Source organism: Larus michahellis, chromosome 23, assembly GCF_964199755.1.
Source record: "Larus michahellis chromosome 23, bLarMic1.1, whole genome shotgun sequence".
In the NCBI taxonomy this organism is placed as follows: domain Eukaryota; kingdom Metazoa; phylum Chordata; class Aves; order Charadriiformes; family Laridae; genus Larus; species Larus michahellis.
The window spans coordinates 5,115,833-5,136,174 of NC_133918.1; positions in this window are offsets into that span (position 1 = coordinate 5,115,833).

The following is a 20,342-nucleotide window of genomic DNA, read 5'->3' on the forward strand; positions in this document are numbered from 1 at the left end:
GCCGGCTACCAACGGGCTCTTCCGCCGCCCGGCTCGGGCGGTCCCCACGCGGCCGGGGGGGCCCAACGGCGGAGGGTGGCGGCCGAGGCGGCGGGCGGGGACCGGCGGAGGAGCGAGCCCCGGGGCGCTGCGAGCGGGACCGACCGTCCGGCTGCCGCTGCCGCGCGCCAGGCCAGGAGCGGTGACGCGGAGCGCAGGGAGGACGACGCCGCCGACGCCAGCACGCCCCGTGCGCGTGGGAGGGGTGACGTAGCACGCACACACCTGGGGAGGGCAAGGCGAGGGGGCGGAGCTCCCGGCGGAAGGCGCGAAGGGGAACGCGCCGCGCGAGACACCTAGCGGGCGGGGCGGGGGGGGTGGGGGGGTGGGGGGGCGCGCTCCCTCCTCACCGACACCCCCTCACGGGGAGGGGCGGGACCTGCCTCTGACTGACGGCTCCACCAGCCAATAGGCCCTCGAGATGAGGAGAAGGGCGGGCTGTGGAGGCGGTGGCGGCCCGGCCCTGAGGCGGGGGTTGGCACTTGTCGTGGCGAAGGGCCCTGGGGCAGTTGTGGGGAAGAGATGGGCTGGGGTGGCTGTTGATCCTTGTGGAGGCGATGGTGGGGGCCGTCGTGGTTGTGGGCGCTGGTGCGTTGTGGGGCTGTGGTGGTGGATGGGCCCTGTGGAGGCTGCGGCCTCTGAGGTGGTGGATGGGCCCTGTGGTGGGAGCCCTGTGGTGGTACCGGGTTCCTGTGAGGGGAGATGAGGTGGAGGTTGTCCCTGAGCAGGCAACGTGGGGCCCTTTGTCTCCTTGTGCCTGCTGTGAGCCTGGAGCTGCAACCGCTGGTTCTGTGGCCGGCCTGCCTCATATCCCTGTTTGAAACGAGTGGTTCGGGTCTGGGCTAACAGAGGCATAGCCTGGGTGATGCAGGGGCTTTAAGTGTTTTGAGACAGACGTGGTAATTAAGAAGGATCTGGTATTATAGTAATACCTGCTCGGGCTGTAATACCTATTATACCTGTAATACCTAATATAACAGTGTGATAGTCAGGAAGCTGAGTTCCTCTGAGGTGAGGGTAGTGGAGTTGGCCATGGAGATTCTCCGAGGTAAAGGAGGGTGATTGACTGGGTTGTGCAGCAAAGGTGAGTAGCACGTTTCTACCCATAAGTAAACAGAGTTTTGGATTTGTGTTCCCTCATTTCAACATCCTTTTATTAGCACACAACAATTCTCTTTTAAGATTACTTCTGTGTGTTGTGAAAAACATTGATATGAAAGGATAGATGTTCAGTCCCTTGTCCCTACTAAAGCCTTCAACTATAAGATGTAAATGTGTATCTTCTTTTGTAAGTAACTTCAATTTTATTCTTGCTTTTGGTGTAGGATAAAGCCTGGAACTGAAACAGCGTGTACCAGATTTGCAGCTGTTAGGCTGAAAAGACCTAGAAGACCGAAAAGCATCATTGTCCTAGGAATATTGTGCACCGAGTACAGGAGGGGAGAGAACAAGTAGAGAGAATACGGGAGTCATCACTTCTGCATACAGACTGTTTGAATTAATCTTTAGCTTTAAGCCTCTAGGAAGAATAGACTGTACCAATAGTTTATCATAATTGTATCCTAATTCAGGATTCCGATTAAAGTAGGTTAATCCAACAAACCACTAAAATCAAAAGGCAGAATGGAAAATTGATTGTTGAATTATGACTGTCACATCAGCTCTAGTTTAACATGGTGACATCAAGATAAGTCAGTGTATACCCATACATGAGTTCGTCAGTGTTACAAGACAGTTCAAATGTTGAGACTCCTGATTCCTACAGGTGAAACGCAACTGAATTAAAACTCACTGAAAGGTTGGTTGGAAGGCATCCATGGATGAACTAAACTGGTGCTTTCTTAAAATATACCAGAAATTAATTGTTTCATAGTTCAGAGAAAAGCATAACCGTGAGAAAATGTGAAATTCTACTTGAGGATGAAAACTGAACTGAAGAAAGAAATTTATAAAGCCAGGTAGGCTGCTTGGTATGAACACTTATTTATTAATAAACAGAATGTACTTGCAACATTTGGCCGGTTTACAGAATCCTCAAAAGTTTTGGAAACGGATCAAAGTTTTGATGCGCTGCTGGAATTTTTCCCTGTCCCCTCCACAATACAGAGAATAAGAATGCTTTTAAAGAGAAGAGGTTTGGAAAACTGGCTGGAAAATTGCGGGTCCGTAGCTCGCTATGCCATCAGAAGACAAGTTTGGCTCCTGGTTTGGGGGCACCCACGAGCGTGGGCCGCGTTCCCGGCCCAGAGGGTGCTGCTGTCTGAGGTGCTGAAGCTGGAGGGCTGCGAGGGGCCCCCCCACCACGCGTACCCTCCGCTCCCCCCTCACGCGAGGCAAAAGTAAGGCCAGAGTGAGTCGGGTGTAGAAAGCCTGCCGTCCACTTTGATATTAGGAAAAACTTTTACATGGAAAGGGTTCTTAAGCGTTGGAACAAGCCGCCCAGGGAAGTGGCTGAGACACCATCCCTGGAGGTATTTAAAAGATGGGTAGACATAGTGCTTAGAGATATGGTTTAGTGATGATTTTTGTCAGAGTTAGGTTGATCTGATGGGACTAGATGATCTGAAAGGTCTCCTCCAACCTAGGCAATTCTATGATTCTATATTTTGACAAGGAGTCAAACTGGCAACTAGTTGTGGCCGTTGGGCTCCTGGGTACTGTGTTTAAAAATGGAGACTGTGATTAGTCTTCATACCATTGAGGCATGACTTTTGAAGAGGGTACATTTGAATTTCATGACATTATTGTTTAATTGTAGTTCACTGCCTGCTGTAAACTCTGTGGACTACTTTGTTGCTTTTAAAGATAAACATGGAGGCAGGTATGCAGGCTACACTGCAAAGCTCCTAGATAATATTTTTTGTGTAAGCCATATTTTGTGAAAGTTTTCTCTTTTAGATCTGGGCTAATGCAGAGATATGTTAGTCTGACTCATTGGTCTTTACTGTTGTGCATCCACTATGAAATTTAAAAAGATAACACTTCAGAAGGCTGGAGCACATTCTCTGAAAATGTTGCGGCTTTACCATTTTTTTGCATGGTTAGAAGCTAGAATTCACAGGACACACAGAAGAAGCTATCCAAGAGAACAAATGTGGGTGAACTTAATTTTAAAAAATGTGCTTTCTGCTTGCTTCCATGAGTTAAAAAGTTTAAGGTGATTATCTTGAAAAGGTAATAATAAAGGTTCCTGATGATTATAAGTGTAAAAACTGATGCATACAGCAGTTTAGGTGTTGGTAGAAATAACACAGTCCTGACTCAAAATAATTGGCTTTGACAGAGGGCTTTCCTTGAAACTCATTTCAATTCCAAGACACACTAGCACTGGGATTTGATAACATCCTCCACTCAGGACTGCACAAGAGAAGGCTGAAAACAAGCTGTTAGAAAAAGGAATGAACTGATTGGTCTCTGCAAACTCCAAGCCATGGAGATAGTGCTAGAAAGTGTCATCATGACGTGAGGGGTTCAGAGCCAATCAAACTGGGGGTGAGGAATCTTTGCAAAACTGCTACTTCAAAAGGATAAAAAAAAAATGTGTATTTTTATCCTGGGATAAAACAATTCAGGTTAGGGGAAAACGAGCATGAAGCAGAGATCAGATGTTCTTGGCAAAGAATGCTCACACATTACACATCTGATGGTGATGTCTATATAACTACTGTGGTTAGCAATACATTAACATATTATAGAACAATAAATGCAATCAGAAAATTTCTTATGCATATTTAATCACTTTACTTTCTTATCTGCTCTGTCACTTCACATCTCTATTTCCTCTTTTTTGTTTAATGTTCAGATAAGTCATATTGTTTTAAAAGTTCTCCATTTTCTGTCTCTCTGTTTTTCCTTTTGCTTGCCTCTTCCCTAAAACAAACACTCAGATGAAAATTCGTATGATTTTACCTAGCCTGAGTACTAGTACATGGAAGAGCAAAGAATACCTGTTGGAAGAGCAAAGAATATCTCTTGTTGGTGGCTTTTTTTAAGAAACACTATTCCCCTGTATACTGACAAAATTTCAGTAAAAGAATTTTTTTTTTGTTAAAAAATGCACCAAAATGCAGCAACAAAAAAATTTTGGAAGGCTATGAATTAGCTCTTCCATTGCAGATGTTACAATTCTTCTCGGTTACCACAAGAGGGACATAGAAGGAAAGCTAATGCAGCCCTGGGAAAAAAAATCAAGAGAACAGCTTGATGCAGGCTTGGAGCGACATACATTTTCCTTTTGTTTAGCAGAACCTTCTGGGATCAGAACATTCCTATAGCTTCCTTCATCCCCAATAAGCTTTAAAAGGCTTTATAGACCTTAGAAAATGTGATAATAAGCATTAATAGCTAAAATGGATCTTTTCCCAGAACTTCATAATCTTTCCTCAGCTTTTTCCGATTGGAATGTCTGTAGTAGTGTTGGGACAGGGAGCGGTTGGGCTGGCTGTATTTTTGTTCCATTTCTAGCTGTTGGACCAACGAATATTGCAGCATTTAGTAGGCCTGTAGAGAAGGTGGTTATGGAGCTATTTTTGTTTATTTCTATTTAATTTTCCCAAATTAATGGCTGATGATGCAAATGTCGTAAGATCAGAGCTCATATAAATGCCTTCATGAAACAAAAGGACCATAAAATCCCCTTAAGTAAATATTGAAGGGTTTATTGGACTCTTGTGGCATTAAAAAGCAGAGTCTTAATATGCACTAGATTGAAAGTAATGCAGCATGTATGTTTAAGGTTATGCAGACTATTAATCCCTAATGTCAGTAAAGCTTTATTTCCAGCTGTGGTGAGACAGGCATCACCAGTTGGGCATGCTGCTTTATGGGATCCGAACAATCATACTGTGAGAAAAGGCTGTTCTGAGTAAGATGGAAAAAAATACCTTTTTTTTTTAATTGTAACTTAATGGACTTCAGTCTTAACACTTACATTTATATACAGGTATTTTAACATCGCATTAAAAGATCTCTGTCAAGTGGTACTAGATTGAACGGTCATTTTTTAAAAGCCCTTTAATGCACAGAATGTTTTCACAAGCTAAAAGCATGTCAGAAAAGTATTATTGTGTAAATGTAAGAATTTCTCTAAGGTGCCAGAAATCTAAGTGCAACAGTAAAGGCAACCCAGCTTTGATTTCAGGAGTACGAGTAATGTAGTGTAGAAAATTCGCAGAAAAGGGCTATTACTCATTATCAGGGGAATCTCAACGCTTTTATCCTTCAGCAAGTTGTGTAATATTTCTGTTTCAACTGATTTACCTGCAGGTTCAATTGTGGCTATAAAAAGTATTCCTGAAGCAAGTCATGGGTAGGTAACTTAAAACAATGAAGGAAAAGGAGGAGAAGATCCTGACATTTCTTCAGTGATCTTGAATGAAGAAGGTACTTAGATTAAGGTATGAGTGACATAAAAAGATAATAGCAGTATATGAAAACCAGTAAATGAAACTATAAACTCTGTGTTATAAACCAGTTTTCTGTCACTGTCTAAGCTAAGTGGATACTAAAAAGCTAATGAACTGTGAAAAGGTAACAATATTAAAATAGTAATTAGAAATACTTTATTTCAGTATAAAATTTGAAATCCTTCCCTTGAAAAATGTACTAAAATCCTTTGTAACTCACACTCCTTGAAAACAGCTGAAGTGTGTGTTCATCCTAAACAATGCCACGTTAGCACACAAATCTGAATTCAGGAAACTAATGTAGGGGAAAAATCTTTTTATGAACAGTGCTTCTGCCTTTCTGCAGGTTTTTGGTACTATGTGAAGTGATCGACTTCTCTTTAACTGGCCACAGAAGTTAAAGATTGCTATCAAAAAGGCATAGTTTCTAAAATCCAAGAAAAAAATGCTGGAATTGATGGACATATTCAAGAAAGATATTTGAGAGTATCTGTTACCTATTAAATCTGTCTTTGGTAGGAGTTCTGGAAGGAGCAGACTTGTTAAAAGTATTCATTTTCTAAAGGGGCAACGTTTCTAAATGTTTCTTTAAATGGGACTTTTTCAAAACAGATGTTGTTGTATCTGAGCTTAAAAACAATTTTTGAAGCTCTTGATTGACTACAAAGAGTGTACATGTTTCTTTGTTTTAATTTCTGGCAGTTATCCTAGGCAGATGGAGAAGCAGTGAGGTTATTTCGGTATAATGTAAAATCCAGTACTTCAGAAGGGGTTTTGATGTGTGTTTGAATTTTGTGGACTGGTGTTCCTCCCTCTGTTTTAGTGGGGAAAATAGAAGAGTGGTGAATTTTCAGGTTATCCCTGATGTCTCATTTAAGTTTATAAATACTTCAAGTTTTAGCAACATGACTTCTAATGTGGTAACAGCTTGCTTTCTTCTCAAAGCATTACTGCTTTACAGACGTGTTTTTAATTCCGGGGGAAGGTAACATGCACAGGGTTAAATATGAGGTTGTTTTTGTAAAGAGTATCTTAAGAGAACAAATCATTTGAAAAACAGTATTTTTTGAGTCCCACCCTGTCTTTCTCTTTGCTTTTTGTTTAAGTGAATAACATACTTGCATTCTCTACGTATAAAGTAAATCGTTCCAAGCAAATCCTTCTTCCTGCTGTGAGAGAAGTCTGTTAATTTGGCACTTGTCTTAAAAATGAAATAATGTAAGCAATCCAGTAATTAGGTGTGTTGCCCTTTGGGTTTCGCTGGGGGGGGTGTATCTAAACACACATGTAGGAATGTGTGTTTAGCCATATAATGTGGTTACATGACTTATATGTGAGTGGTTGAGATTCCTGTTGGACTAAACACCTGCATCCAAGATGGTCCTTGTCCTGAAATATGAACCATTTAATTTTCTGGTCTCCAGCTCTCAAGAATAATCCTCTTTTTTTTTTTTTTTTTCACGGACATCTCAGTTCCTTTTGAGGTGAAACGCAGAATTCACCAGCTAGGCCTTATCTTTTCATTGCAAATTTTAAAGGTTCAGAAAACAATAAAGATCTTTCATACTGTAGTAGCAGATATAGGTAAGGCTAGTAATATTAACCGTTGCTTTTCTTTTATTTCTTGCCTGAAAAACACCCCAGATCTCGAATTGAGACCAAATGCTTTAAATGTTGCCGTTGTTTTGCCATCGTAGAAGCCCTTCCATTAGAAAGCCTCTATTTCTGATGTCTGGGAGTGAGTGCAGGGCAAGAAGAGGTTGGGTGCCTGAACCAGACTGGTTTCAGGATGGAGAAGCTTACTTGAAGTGGAAAGAATGTTTTCTTTGCAGTATGCTGTGGATTTGAGGAGGAACCAAGCCAGTACTGAACACAGGTCATGAATGGTTACAGTGTAGCTTTGTAATGCCTTCCCAGAAGTCATGAGTTCCTTGGAAATGTACCCAGGCCACTGGTGGAATTTCATCAAACAGTGTATGAAAAGATCAAGAGGACAGTGGGGTCCCAGATTTAACAGTACTCCTGAGAGTGAACGTTTCAGTTGATTATACCACCTGCTTCCTAAACATAGTGGGCTTAAAATACAGTGGATTTGCCCCTGCTTGCTTGAAACAAGGTTTCCCACTATCGGATTGATGTTGAGGAGTGTTTTGTGTAGTTCCTTTGCTAAAGGTTATTGGTTTTCCCTTTCTTTGTATGGTTTCATAGACTGCTCCTAAGCTGCTAAGCCAGGGCAGAGATGGGGCTGGTTGCCGAGACTTCTTCAGACTGGGCGATTTAAGACCCACTGACCTGCCTTGGGAGCTGCAGCACCCTGATGGCAACACCTCAGGACCTTCTCTGGACCTGATCCAATCTGCCTTCTACCAGGCTTTCAACAGCACTGCCAAATTAACTGCCCAGCTAGCCTTTGATTTTGGCTTTTCCATGTGCTATGAGAGGAGGCAGAGTTCCCACTGTGGAAGGCAGCCAGCGTGACAGCGAGTAAATCAACGGAAAGGTGCTGGAAGAGCTATGAAAAGATAGAGAGATAAGGAGTCCTTCCATGCTGTTCCCTCCAGTGTCATGCAGACCAGCAATTATCAAGTGGTGCCATTTGAGATTCATGTTGCAGAAGCCGCTACAGGTGCTATAATAAAACTGGAGTCTGCTTGAATTCCTGGACCCTGAGCAAGGCCCATGGCAACACTACGAACCCATTGTGGAGTCTGGAAACTGTGAACTGAGGCTGTTTTTACTAAAAAGGTAATTACTGGGCTTGATTTATGATCAAATAGAAGTTTTCAAGTGGCTTCTCAGTTCTGGTCCAAAAATCCATGAGCCTTATGTCATGTGGAGGAAACCCAGAACACAGAATTTTTTTTGTGTAGTTGTTAGCAAATGTTATTAAGAGAATGAAATGTTGTTGAACTACATCCTACAGCCTTTATTTCTGTATGAAGACAGGGTAAAGGTGCTATGGGAAGCTTTCTGGCAAGTAAAAAGCGTTCCAGTCTCAGAGAAGATACTAACTTATTAGGCCACCTTCCTGGCAGCAGATTAGTATAGGACTTCGCTGGAAGAGGTGATTGCACAAAGGATATGAAAAAGGTCTGGAGAGCAATAATTCTAAATAGCGCTTTAGTAATGATGTCATTTAAACAAAAAAAGTAATGTTAAACATTGGGCAATGAAGGCCTTTGGATCGAGAGCAACACGGGGCCACTAGCCAAAACGCAGAAGTTCTACAGCATGAGAAGTTGCACAGTGTAATAAAGAGCTTATGGAAAGTCCAAAGCATGCAAGGTCATGATGGAAAAGCCATACTAGAATAATCCTGAGGAGTGGCAGGATAAATAACCCAGTATTTCCTATGAGCGTGAGGTCTTACTAGGAAATGGAGGGGATGAAGGTATTGTAACTCTAGTCAAATAGTATATTCACTCATGATCAGTCCACGTGTCTTGAAGTCAGAGCCAAATCTTGGGCTAGCTGGAGCCCTGCAACAGCCCGAATGATCCTGAGCTGTTCTCTTGGGGCTGAAAACAAATCCAGTTATAAGCTGCATCCACCTCCTTTACTGAGGAAGCAGAAAGGCTGAAACAAAACAAGGGATATTATTCTCGTGGACTTGACGACTTGATGAACATCGGGAAACATCAAAAATATCATTTAAAAACTGTGTTGTTATAGGTTTTTTCTTTATGGAAGGACCCATTATGGTGCTGCAAGTGGTCTGAATTGATGAATGACTCTCGGGCTGGGGTATAGAGATTAGCCCTTTATTAGCAAGTACGTATTGTTTTAAACAAATTCCCAGTGAATTCAGCTATGAACAGCTGAAGGCCTGGTCAGCTTTGTAGAAGGCTGCACATGCCTTGCTCTTTTTTTCCTTTTTATACCATTTGTTCCATATTCCGCTAGAGGCCACCACAAACCTGATCAGAAAAAAAAAAAAAAGAAAGAAAGGGAAGGGGCACCTGCAGCACTAAATGGGAAAAGCTCCTGTTTTATAGGGAGATTTAGAAGTGGAACTTGGATGTCCCTAGAAACAATTTCTCTTCCCGCTATGTTAGGAGTAACTCCCAGATGTGACTTGAAGCCAGCAAATGATCTCAGGCTGTGAGATCAGATTTTGCTGAGTATACAGGGTTAGACATGTTCATTACTCTTTCCAGAAGATCTCCTATCCAAACCATGCATTGATATTGGATTTCCTTGGGAAATATTGGCCTTCACGGTAGCCTTTACTGCTTTTGTGTATAGAGATTTAAAGTTTCAACATTGTCTCCTGCCTTGCCAGCAGAAAGTTGCTTTTGTCATTGCTATTTATTCACCTGAGGCGTGGGGTTCCTGGAATTGTGTGCGCTTTCCTGGAAGAAGTGGTGAAGGGTGTAATGGCTTGTGCAGAAAGCATTCAAAGGCTGAAAAGATGTCAAGGAGAGACAAGGCAGCTGGAGTTTAGGGAGAGCTCTCGGATTCCACTCTCATGATAGGTATTTCTCTGGCCGTCATTGTCTCAGGAACTCAATGTCACTTACACCCAAAGTGTTTTGGCTTGAATAAAGGTTAATGGAAGAAACTGACTGCTGTGCTGGGCAAAAGCAATTTGCCTTTATTGAGGGAAGGATTGCAAAAATACAGAGGCTCAAACTTCTTGTTTCCATGTGGAATTAAAATTAGAGTAATTCTGCGACCCTCACAATTAGGCTAAATATGTGTCCTTGCAATCTTTGGATGGGAAGAGCAGTTTAGGTGAAGCAAGGACTTACTCTGAATCTTTACACAGACCATGATTCTGAAAAATAGTGTGAAAAAAGATTGGATTTCCTTTTGTGGCTGTTTTTCAGCTCTGGGTGGGGTCAGGAGGAGGAATTGCCAGAAACCTCCAGAGCCAATTCATTCCTGTGAGATTTCTGGTCTGATATTTTCTTGAAAACTCAAGAGGTTTGGATTAGTCTCCAGGCTCCATCGTTCTGGAGAGCATCCCACCACTTATGAGCCTGTGTACATGCCATTTTTCCATTTCTCTAGGGGTGAAAAAAAAAAAAAAACAACCCATAGTCTGGATGATGTTGAATTTTCCTCTGACTTTATAAATGATGCACAAAGAAGCACAATTTTCGGATAAAGCCAGTAATCTGTAATGTCTCAGAGCTTATGAAAACAAAATGCGCATGTGAAAAGAGATGTATGATAAGATGAATTGACAGTATGCGCGCCAGGAAAAGCATGCATTTGGTAGCCAGTGACTTCTTTGTTTCCACAATCCTTGAGGTTGGTGAAACAAGCAGTTTCACAAATGCAGCTCTTGAATTGATTCTTTTGACTTGCATCTGTTAATAACTTTCAGTCGTCTGGACCAGGTAGCACAAATGTTCCCTTCAGCTTTGCGAGAGCTGCAACTCAAATAACGTTTCTGAGTCGTATGGGTGTGCTTTCAGGCCTGAGCGGGGAGATACTTCTGTGTGAGAATAGCTGAGTATTTAACGTTGTTATCTAACCAAACGTGAACGAGGGCTCAGCTGCCTGGCTCTGTGCTGTTATTCCTGTTTGAAAATTCATCTTCATATTGTATGAGATCTCTCTTTCGAGAGAGACAAAGTGCTCCTGCTTCTGAGGACGATACCTGTCCTTCCCCACCCCCAGAGCGTGGGCCCCGTGAACATCTTTGTCTATTCATTCCTGTGACAGCCGTAATTATCTTTGATAGAAAGCCTATGGAATGCCTCCGGCAAACATCGGAAGGGGGACAGCAGCGTGGAGAATGTACTGCCTTGTGATATAATGGGGTCTGTCTAGAAGATACCGGGTTTGTCATTCTCTGCTTATCCTTGAGGAGCTGGCATCCTTTTGTGGTCAAGATTTTGGGAACAATTAATGAAGGCATAAAAGACAGTTTCCAGGAAGAAGATTCATTCTTGTTTGTTCGAAATGTAACAAAAGTTATTAATCAGTTGGAGTGGGGTATAGGCAAAAAAGATTGAGACAATGTTCCGCTCTACCGCCATCATAAGAGGAAGAATGATTTTTGTGGAATACTAAGGCTCTGCTATAATAATAAGTCCATTTTCTTTTTTCATATTCAACATTCTCATTTTACATACGGATAATGAGACCATTTTAGAGAACAGCCTTGACAATCTGCTGGTGCTTCCTATATCCCTCTATTCTTTGTGTCCTCAGTGAATCTTCTAGTTATCCTGATTCCACTGCCATCGAAGAAAGTATCTCCACTTGAAGAATCTTCATTGTTATTCATAAAGGCTTTTCCCCCCATTTCCCTTGTGTAAGAAAAAGTCATATTTCTGCAGGCAAGTATTAAACTGCTCATATTAAAACTGAACGTAAGTGTGTAGCCTCTTCCTGAGACGAGACAAAGAGTATTGCATTTAGTGATCAACTTGTTTTCCCCCTTTTCTGTCCCATCCGGTATTTTGAAGAGTTGAGTTTGGAGAACGCCATGGTCAGGCATTCAGCATCCCCATAGCCAGGGAAGACGTGAGGGGGGATTAATAGAGTGTGATCTGTCTTTTCTTCCTTTTCATACAGAGGAAGTTAACTCTGATTTTCAACAGTGACAAGGTTTATGTCTCCTGCAAACAGCTGACTGCAAATTACATTTTTACAGAGTACCTAAACAGTGGTCTTTTGATCACCGGTGTCCTGAAAAGACCTGACTGCTTGGTGCTGGTTTTGCTTATTTCCAGCTGTTAAATCACACTAGATATCTTCCTTCTGGTTTTTGGTGTTTGTTTGTTTGTTTTTTTTAAAGTGTAAGCAGTAGAGCTAATTGCTATGGAGAGGTTATGTGAAAAAGAGCAAATGGGAAGAAAAAAAATGGCCCCTGTTGCAGTCAGCAAGAGAGGAAATGTCAAGAGAACTATCATTAATCTTGAATCAACACTTATTAAAAAGCTACAGCTTTTTGCTGCATGTATCCAGGAGACCTGAACAGGTTTGCTTAATATAACTTTTGGCATGGAAAATTTCTTGATGTTCCCCTGAGATGTCCACAGAAAGGACAGCTTTGTGGTCTGTCTGAACACAGTTATTAGAACTGCTGCTCCAGCTTGTTGGGAAAGGTGACTTACCACTTCATACTTCTGAGGCAGAATAAACTGTGAAGTTCAGATTTTCTCTGTGGGTCTTTGGGATGTGACCATAGAAAGCAGAGTTCTGTCTCCCGTGAATGGAAGCTAACTATTCCTTGGCTCTCTCTATAAAAAGCAAGGTTTTCTCTGGAGTCCCAAGCCAAATGTTTCCCTTTTTTCCTGCTGTTCTGCACTCTGTTATGTATTTGGCTGTGCTCTCTGTCCCAAAGGTGTCTATGTTCTGGTGGTATTAGGTATGAATAGATTGTCAAGTTCCTTGGGATCTTCCTTGCTGAAAGGCGTGATGGAAAGTTGATCTTTTTTTGAAGCTGCATGTCAAAAGGCTAATGGCGTGTGCCAACTTGCGGGCAGAAGGCAGTAATTTGAGGACAGCAAATACTCATCTATGTAATACTTGTATATACGATACAGAAATAGTATTATTCATACACAGTATGTGCATTTATGTATAGCTACTGAACTAATCACGTGCAGACAGCTTCACGAATGTATCAGAATAGATTTCCAGGGTCCCTTAGGTTCAGTATTCTGCCTATGCTGGGGTCAATGCCAGATGTTTCTTTTGAGTTAATAAGTCTTGGTACATGATCAAAACCAAGTCAGTGCTCCCTAAGAGAGGCCCCTAGACTGTTAAAAAGTGTACGTGCTGTCTGCCCACCTCCATGTGTGATCTCAGAGCGCTGAGCACTTCCAGTCCCTTCTGTAATGAGACAATTCCTGTTTACACTCTTGCTGAAGACCCCTGGATTACACAATAAGAAGGTTTGACCACAGAGATGAATTATATACATCATTCAGGGGAAAAGAAAAACCAGTCTGCTTAGAAGAGCTTTTGTTTTTAAGGTTTGCCATCCTTCAGAGTTTTGGGAAGTGACCCTCTGCGTACGGAGCAATGAGTGAAAGCAATCAGTAAAACTGTGTTATTGTCATTATGTCTCTGGGAGGTGTCTTTTAGTAGCAAAAACCAAAAAGGGAGACCACAGCCAAAGCAGTTTTACTGAAAAAAACTGCATACTCTAAGCATTAATGATACTCCCAACAATAATTCCCAGCAAGACGTGATGGCTTAACCATCACATCAGTTTGCATCTCTCTTGGTCAAAACAGCCTTCAGTCTTCTCCTTTTTTCCAGTACAATTCAGTTAATTATTCCCAGTTCCCTCAATGAGTCTGAGCTCCCGCTGGCTCCTGGAGCAATAGTAGCTCATTGTTGCAAATGAGCTTAATCCAGTGTTAGAAGTCTTTATTGTCCCTAATAGAAAATGGCATGAATAGTAAAGGAAAAAATGTGAGATGTTTCCTGTAAGGTTTTAACAACTCTCCTGGGTGTATGATTACAACATATTCTGGGGAATAGTTTTGAGCAGGGTGGCGGTGGGGAGAAGGAGCTCTGGCAGCATTTTACACCCCCATCTGTAAGGCTCGTTACAGCGAGCTGCTGGAGAGGAAGGGAAAGATGGGAGGCAGCTCCTCTTGATCTGTACATGCCACTGCTTCTCAGCCCCTTGGGCTTCTGATTTGTCGTCGTTTGTCTTTGGCAGGCTCAAATGAGAGGTAAAGCAAAACTGAATGAGGGCCGATACGAAATTTGTGGGCCCTTTGGCCTCCTGCCCTCAGTTTTATAAAAAGCATTTCAGTTCCAGGTGTCTTAGTTCTCTTCAGACAGGATTATGTTGACACAATGTCTCAGGCATTTTGGAAGGGGTAGGATTATCAGTGTGGGACCCAAGAGCGCAGAACATTTGACAGTGCTGCGGCCTTTCGAGAGACAACAAATTAGATTATCAAAACTCAGCAAGCCACTAGGAAGTTCTGGACCACATTTTAAATGAAGGGCAATGCTCAGGGTGATCTTGTAGCCCTGTCTCTGGATAGACCTCGGACCTGTATTGTGGTTTTGTCACCACTTCTGTCACTGGCCTCATCTCCTGCTGCTCCCGAGTAGACTCTCTGGATGGATCTACTGGTAACCAAGTAATCCAGTAACCGAGACTACCTGAACAGTCTGGGTTAGCATCATTCCTGCTTCCTGCTGCTCTCTGACTGTTGGAAGTTCAGTATCACATCTGTGATGCAACTGAACTGTGGTGTTCTTACTGTCTTACTGGACGCTTTTTATTTGTTGCTGGGCTACAGTTGTTTGTCATTTTCTTCTCTTGTAAAAGTGTAGCTTTTCTTGCTGGTGCTCCCCAGAGTTCCTGCGTCATCGCATGTCATTGTCTCAGCCAATGTGGGCAGAACATGTCACTTCGAGGAAGATGAGCCACTTATGCTGGTGGTAAGGCTGCCCAGACAATACGTAGTATCACTTATTTTAGATGAATGTGCATGTGCTTTTTTTTTGTTTTTTGAGTATCTTTCCCTGCCAATGTTTGTGAACGAAGATTCCCCTTCTTCAGAAAAGAAAGACGGTTTAGTTATTACAGTGCTGGCATGAGCTTTGGGCTTCCAGGTTCAATTTACTTGCATGGTGTGACCTAGTGCAAGCTGCTTAGCTTCCGAGTGATTGCATTCCATGTCTGCAGAGCAGGAGTCTTCCTTCCTCAGAATAATAATGTGGAACTAAAAAGTCAGGGCATGTTGCTCTCTCATGGTTGGTCCCAGTTGGTTATCTTGTTGGGAGTCTCATTAGAGCGATCAAGAAACACGAAAACTTTGTGGGACCAGAGCTGCTTCTGACTCTTAGTAGTACCTTCCTAGGTCAGGTCCAGAGGTGCAGGGAATCTGTCTCGATGACACACACAGACATTTTCACACTAGCACCTTTCTTTTCCCCCTACCCCAGTATTCACTGAATTTAAAAAAAAAAAAAAAAGAAAGAAAAAGGAGGTGATAAAGGCAGCAATTTCTTGATATGTGCTTGATGGCTTACAGATGTCTCCTGCTTATTGCATGTACATGTGTTGTGTTGGCTATTCAACAGCAAAAATATTGGAAAACCCCTACTCAGGTCATACTGATTCTAGTTACTATTTTTGGTTGGGGGTTAAGAGCTGAGGATAAAACAAAGAGTTTGAATGTGTACTCGGCTCATCAGTCTCTTTTTTGTGGCATTCCTCTCTCAGACATTGGAAAGCATCTCTGCGCCTTTTTTCAGAAACCATTTTGCAGCTATTTTTATACACTAATGTTATGGTGTTTTGTGTTTCGTTGCATTCAAAACTCTAAGAAACTGTTCAGGGTAAAAACTGTGGTTGTGGCCCAGCTTTATGTCATTCTGCCTATTGCCCCAGTGAGTTGTGTAACTTTTTGGGTTTTAGCACATGTAAGTGGCTTTACTGACATGAGTCAAGTTCCATTAGTAGGGCAGAAAACAGCAAGAAGAATGAATGATAAAGTTAGCGTAGTGCACAACGGAGCCATGTCCATTTATTATATTTTGGAGGCTTGATTCTCTGTCATTGCAGTTTGCCATTGATTAAATGAAAAAAACATTAAAAGTACTTATAAAAGGTCTTCAGTGACCTTCAGTGCTTTGCTTTCCTGAGGAATTCAAAGTTAGAGACATAAACCAGACTGCAGCAAGCTATAACTCTTCAAACACGTAACAAACCACAGCCTTTAATGGATTATTCCATCTTGCAATGAATGAGCCATACAGGGAGGGGATGGGGATGTTCTTACCTATTGACTGATGGATTTTTCTGTATAATATTTGCATCACTTTAGCTGTTTATGTCAAATAATGACTCTGTCTTCCATAAAGCATTGGTGCTATTCTTTACATTAGTTAGTTAACACCTAAACTTTGTCACCTCAGGACTGCAAATAGCTCTAACAGATCATTTTGGAATCCTGTTTGTTGAGATTGTGTTTTAGCAACGAACGAAATAAGTATTTGTACATAATCAAGCTGTAAAATCATGTTTTGCAAACTTCTGAAAGCAGGTTTTTGTTTTGTCTGGAAGCACACAGTAGAAAGGTAGGACAAGACTGAAGAGTCTGTTGGCTGTTGGGCATCAGTGTCCAGCCCTCTTCCCAGTGTGTATCTTTGGAATCTGTAAATTTGAGACAATAGCATTCAACATAAGTACAAACTGAATAAAACCTGTGCTGTGAAATTCTGATGTATTGGGCTTCATGATCTACTCATGAGTGAAATAGAAATGACTATTGCATAAATGTGCCAGGTTGGTTCAACTTCAGTTGTAATCTAGCAGTTGACCACAACAGATAATATATCTTCTGAGTCACAGATAGTTTATGTATTGTGACAATTAACAAAAATCATGACTGATTAGGATTTAGTTGAGACTTCAAGGCTTTTATTTCTCTTAGAACTGCCTAACTGTTGGCAGTCTGCAATGACTACCATCATTTTTCATCTCCACCTTTCTATATTGATTGCATACAACTTGGAAGCTGCAGACATTACCAGGCTCTTTTACAAAAGCACAGAATTGAAATGCAAGTTTTCAAATATATCGTGCTAGTTCAAAGGAGGGACTAATCTGCTCTCCAAGTCCATGGTAAATAAGAAAAGAAGCAATGGGCTTAAATGGCATCCCTCGGAAACATTTTCTAACAGCGGGAATATAAAGCTTTGGAAGGCTGCCTGGGGTGGCTGTGGTGGCTCCATCGCTGGAAGCGTTTAAGAACAGGGTAGAGATGTCTTTGTGAAGAGTGACATTGGTACGATTGATCCTGCATTGGGAGGAAATGGAGGAGATGTTTTTTGAAATCCTTACTGAACATCTTTTCTATAATTTGGTTTCTTGTGACCATAAATATATAAGAACCATTGTAAAACACTCAGCATACCATTTCAGAGGGTGTAGGTGTTTTTCACTTATTTTTAGAACTTGACCTTACAAGACTGAAAAATAACTTTTTCCTTCTGACTTTTGTCCTTCGCTTGGCAAAGATTAGTTAAAAACACAGAGATGGAAAATATTTAAACTTTAAACTGGTATGAGCTTTTCTTTTTGTTGTTTGTTTATGTGCTGCTGTCATTTGTGATGTCAGCTCCAGTCAGGGAAAAAGGTGTAACTAACCTGGCACTGCACACAGTGCAAAACCACTTTTACACTGAAGCCCAAATAAACACTATCTGCTGCTCACTTTTTCTTTTTTTTTTTTAATCAGTAATGCTTAAAAAATTACACTGACAAATCTGGAAGATGTTTCCCCATCAGATAATAAAAAGTTCAGATATATCAGCTACTTTTGAATTTGTCATTTTTAAACAGACACAGGCACCGAGAAATAACCAAGTCATGGCCAAACACCTTCTGATCTGCTACTGTGTGTTTAAGCTGCGTTAGAGTAGTGATTTACAGGGATTTCTAGCCCTCAGATCTGAATATAGAAAGGTATAAAATGAGTCCAAGGAAAATAAAAGGTAGGAATGACCTCACCCTGTGGAGACACCGTGTCTTGCTCAACTCTAGAAAGCTCTGGATCAGCTAGTGACATTTTAGTTTGCGCAGTTATTTTGCTACCGCCAATGTATAGAAATGATCCCAGAAATGTAGACAAAAGAGAGATGGCTTTGGGTTTCTAGAAGAATGTAAAGACATATTGATCACTGCCTTAATATGCAGAAGACTTATTTGTTCAAATATTGAAAATTGGTGTAATGCAGATTTAATATGCATTGGTTCATTTCATTTAGAATAAGTCAGCAATAATAGGCACTATTCTGTCACCGTGCGGTCCTGCACTAATTGTTGCTGAGGAAAAGGTTATTTCTTATCAGTGAACATTCCTGATTTTACGAAGTTCGAAAACTTGCATCTTCCAAGCACATACTCACAGTTTCCCTCTTGTGCTGTAACACATCAGCCAACATAAAGTTACTTGGCAGTAAGATGTGCTCCACCTGAGCATGTTCAGTATACTCTCCAGCCGCCACTAATTAACTCATTATTAGTGATTCTTTTGCAGAGGGGAACAGAGATGGTGATGTACTTGCAGATCGTCCACTTTGCAGGCTGTCCGGATTATCAAAGTTACCTTTTTCTCTTCCCTGTGAAGAGATCCAGGTTCGCTGCTGGTAGCCCGGAATATTTTAAATATTTTGGTGACTTGCAGCTTGTCCATACAAGGTGTTCTTCAGAAGAGAGGGGTTCACTCTTTTCCTTTCGTCCTTTGCAGTGACTCCAGGAGCTTGGGAGATTTCTTCTTATTATTGTCAATTGTTTGAGTTTCTTCAGTCTGTAGTAAAACCAAAGAAAATTATCTAACGTCTTTATAATATAGTTTTGATGAGTTAATTTGGATGTTAAATGATAGGTGTATTAGAAAATACAGTGAATTTTACACATAATGTGATCACCAGTTTATAGTATTATAAAAGGGCATGTGATTCTGGGCAGCTGAAAGTGTTCAGAAAAATGCTGAACTCCGTGCAGAGGAAGCAGGGCTCTTCTTGACAGTCTGCGAGAGCTCCTCCTGGGTACGAGTACCGCTCCCTTGCTGGCTGGGGGTCACACTGGTTTGCAGGCCAATTTCACATGGTCTCCAAAATGGTTGTTTCTAGTCAGCCTACTATCTCTTCTCAAAAACTGGGGATTTTTTGGCCCCTGAAACCTTAGAAACACAGAAGTATGCAGTTAGCTGGATACCATACTTTCAAGCAAATTTTTTATTAGGTGTCTGACTTTAAGGGTTTTTTTAATGTGGTTTTGTTTGGGTTTATGTCCTGATATCATTGAGTAATACTTTGCTTCGGTAGAAGAAAATATCATTACTGCTCATATGTATTTTCTTTGCCTTGTATTGAATAGTTCTTTGTTTCTTTCTTTGGTTGTCTCATCATTCTATATGGACATCTATTTCTCCATAAGAAGCAAATCCAATGGCAATTGTTTCCGAGGTGACCTCACAAGTGACCCTTGTCCATTCTTCATTCCATGTGAGTTACATCTCTTGCTTTCTGGAGTTTTATGACTTCTCCCGACTTGAAACAAACAGACTTTTTCTGAATAGTTGGCAAGAACCTCGCTTTATTAATGACCTATCAGGCTTCTGTTGAAGTAATGTGTTTTTCCCTTAAAACTCTCCACTACCATAACAGGTACTAATGGGCTTCCTTGCTTGCCATCTAGCAGGGTCCTGGCCTGAGCAGTCTGCAAAGTGTGAATGCCTCTCTCACCTCTCGACGCCAGCACCTTCAAACGTAAGCTGGACGGACATCAACCATCACTGTTTCAGGTGAACGGCTCAGTCCCTGTAGGACGGGTGAAAGGGCATTTTTCATTCACTCCCCATTTGCTGCTATAAAATAAAAATTGTAAATAATATTTCACAGAACATCACTGGCAAAAAAAAAAAAGAATATTTTATCTTTAATAATCGGTCGCCATGGTTTTGATTTGTCCAGAAGGACCCAGAAATGCTAAACCCTGGGAAACTGTTGTTCTGAGTTGCAGCTAAACCGCTTTTGCTCACCACAAGTATCAAGCCCTCAAAGCTGATTTACCTGTGGGTTGACAGCAAAACGTCACTTGCCATGTGTAACACGAGATGGCATGTGCGCCAGACAAGCAGAATCATACCAATGCCACCTAAGTAACACATGCAAATTAACTTTATTTTGCGTATAAATTTGCTTGGTGCAACAAAATGTAAAATCTGTCTGCTGCAGCATTCCTTTTATATAAAAGTAATACTATTTATTTGCTTACTTTAGTGAACAGGCATGCTCACCAGCGCCTGCAAGACTGCACCCAGTTACCTTGAAGAATTGTGCACAGCCACAGAGATGGGAAGGTTTTTCCTGAACACGGGAGGTCTGAGGTCGAAATGAGAAAAAAATCTTCCTGTAAATATCCAGGGATCCTGCTGCTCTAACGCTTTAAAG